The sequence below is a fragment of the Megalops cyprinoides genome, chromosome 22 (assembly GCF_013368585.1).
Source record: "Megalops cyprinoides isolate fMegCyp1 chromosome 22, fMegCyp1.pri, whole genome shotgun sequence".
NCBI lineage: Eukaryota > Metazoa > Chordata > Actinopteri > Elopiformes > Megalopidae > Megalops > Megalops cyprinoides.
This window is the reverse complement of record NC_050604.1, coordinates 23203863-23207038: the sequence shown is the minus strand read 5'-3', so window position 1 is coordinate 23207038 and position 3176 is coordinate 23203863. Positions and strand designations below refer to the sequence as shown.

The 3176-nt window shown below is 37.6% G+C and overlaps 1 long non-coding RNA gene across 1 annotated transcript; it reads right to left on the bottom strand.

Moving 5' to 3' along the window:
• Positions 1-967: 967 nt before the first annotated feature.
• On the bottom strand, positions 968-2966 carry LOC118769460. The gene is made up of 3 exons (XR_005004502.1): positions 2902-2966; positions 1376-1449; positions 968-1012 (listed from the first exon to the last, which is right to left on the bottom strand). It is a non-coding gene; the product is annotated as an uncharacterized LOC118769460 (long non-coding RNA).
• Positions 2967-3176: the final 210 nt, after the last annotated feature.

Genomic DNA, 3176 nt, shown 5'->3' with positions numbered 1-3176 from the left:
AGGTTGTATCTGATTTCCACACACCAGTATGTGTGTTTATTGTAATTACACTTGATTGGTAAAATAACAAACCTTCTTTATATGAATCAACATTTTGCAACCGTACAGCGTTGGGTCAAAGGATATTGCAGAGCTTGTAAAACTGAAGAAAAAAAACTCAGCATACTCATCTGAGTTTCATCATTGCAGCTGTAATTATGGAAACGGTACATGAAAAAGGCACACTGCCGAACCTGTGGTTGATAGTGATGCTTTTTATTGGGCATTTGTCATATTAATTCATACCCCTGGAATCAATCAGCATTTCTCCATGATTTTGACATAAAATTGAATGCGGGTGTTACTTTGGTCTACATAAAGCACACTCGAGTGGGTTCAGTAATCAGCAGAAAAGATTTTTTAAAAGCATTGTATGAAACACATTTCAAACTTGTAATTCTGTGTAAATCCAGGGGGTGGGGGGCGCTGAACTCCAGAGACACCTCCTTCCTTCTTATCCATTATCCCCCCGGGGGGTTGTGGCCGGGGCGGGGGTGGGGGCCGGTCCCGGGGCAGGTGCTGGTCTGGGGAGGAGGCCCGGGAGGAGGGCCCAGAAGGGGAACCAGTACCGTGGCTGCCGGTAGAATGTGGGGTACCGGAAGAAGACCAGCTTCTGTTACACATAACAGCACATCGAGAAAGAGAGGTCAGACACATGCTGCCCTTCAAGGGTGCCGAGGACTGGCTTTTAAAATGTTCATCCCAGACCAAGTGTAATTGGTCACGTAGTTCGCCATTTAACATTTTATTTTTGCAGCATGTCCCCTAGCTTTGACCTTTTGCAGATAAATTGTTTTCAAACTCCAATGTATATTTTAAACAATGATAGTCATTTAGAGCATGAATCAGTCTTTAGCAAGATAATACCAGGAGGCTTTAAGATGATTTCAAAAGTTTTGTTAGAATAGTGGAGTGAGATAAGCTTTACCTCATCGCTTTCAGAATAGCTTCGACGGTGAGGCTGAACAGACAACTGTAGAACAGATGTATTATAATCATTATTATTAGTATCAGTAGTAACACTAGTGGTATCCATAGTAATCATTGTCATAGTAGCAGTAGCAGTATTAGTAGTATTGACTGAATGTTAAAGTATTCATGTACAAATCAACATATTTGCATCCTGATTTTTGTGTTTTTAACCTACACTGACTTATTGACACTTCTACAATCACTTTTTTGATTCTTCTTATTTCTACTCCTCCTCTTTCCCCTCATCTTTCTAATGTTACTAAAAAATAATCAAATTAGTGAGGAAGAAGGAAAATAAAGAAAATGACAATACAATAAGAATACATTAATAAATGAGTTTTATACAGATGTTTGTAATACTCACTGCTGCAGGGAGAGTCAGAGAGAGTACCAGAATGAGTATCACACACTTCATCGTGAAGCCAGCTATTTCCACACCTTTAAAACACATATGAATCATGCATGTATAATGCTTGCCATTGTCATATCCATTATGTAGACTGCCTCCTCTTAAGACACTTCACGTTCTTTTTTCTCAGCATATATGTAATGTTTGTCTTACAACCGCGCACTAACTTGCTGCAGTTCCTTTTAAACACTCAGTTCAGAATCTGGATGAAGGATTTGCCATAATGGATTTACCTTTCAGCAATCGTGCTCTTTTCAGTGATTCTTCATTTGACATTCAATGGATGAGTCTTTGCTCTAAGTTCCCATGTCTTTATGAGATAGGCAGTCACTAGTCCTTCATCTCAGCCATGGTTTGGCCAATCAACAACCTCTGATTTAATAAGTTGGATTAGTAATAAAAACAGAAAGCAATGGTCATCTCATTAGTTGCATTAATAAGTGATTGAAGACTAAGCCCCTCTTGCATAATCCCTTTTGCAAAAGAAGTTGTGATCATTGCAGACATGCAATGCCATCGTTTTGCTCAAAGAAAAATTCTTTGAGGTGTCTTTGGTTTAACAATTAAATAGTATGGATGCCTATTGGCAGGTCTGTGTGATTTGGGCTAAAATTGCATATGTAATATGTAAGTACTAGAACTGAATAGCATTAGTATTAATCAGAAAATGAAGTACAGCAGTACTTTTACACTTTATGTAAGTGAGTGAAAATGTAAATACTAGTTTACTTCATATTGTGTATATATACATATATATATATATATATAGTGTATTTCCAATTTGTGTGTGTGTGTGTGTGTGTGTGTGTGTGAATGGATTTTAAAGTGTCTGAGAATGCTTTCTAAAAAAAAAACATTACATGTTTCTTGTATAAATAAGGCCTCGCTCAAAGTCAAGAGCATGAATAGCGTGCAAGAACAGGAACATGCTGTATTCAGCAGTATTTTCCATAGCCTAAAATAACACATTGTGCTAACAATAGAGTTTCATGACCTGAATTCTGAAGGAGGTTTCACAAACTCGCACACCACACCCTCCAGTTACTTCCTCCACCCACATGGGGTCACTGATGAGGCCCGACAGTAAAAAAGGCCAGGACTTATGAGCAAACCGTTTTCCCTGCACTGGTCGAACACCCGTCTATCTAAACTGTGTGACTGTTATATACATGCCACCACCCTTCTTTTTTGAACATGCTGCTCCATTCCACTGATTGTAATATTTCATATAGTTGACATTTTCTACTTTTTAAATTTGCAAATGTTCTCTGTGGATAACAAAAGTGACAGTATATTGCTGTCAAAACCACAATAGTAAAACTGTGTATTTAGCTTTAAAAAAAAATTATACAATTTCAGGAGGTCTCGGGAAGAAAATTGTCGCTGCTTTTTGCAATTGTTAAAAATGGCAGTGAAACAATCATTACATATCAAGGCACCTAACTATTAATATAAGACATGCATGTAAAAAAAAAACTTACCTGCAGTGTTATATACCAGAAGATGGATTCCTCTATTTAAGTCTTTTGAATCTCCAAAAAATTATTATTTTTTTATTTAAATGTTGTGAAATGCAAAAATCAGAGCCCAGACTGTTCTCTGATCTACAGGAGACAAGTAGTGAGGAATATCAGTGAATATGTGAGTGAAAATCATGGCCTGTATCAGGAGTTTGCTCAGGGAGGAGAGAAGATTAATGACTTCTGTTTCACTTGTTAGGATCGAAGCCAACTGCATTCTTTCCAGGGATTGTTTT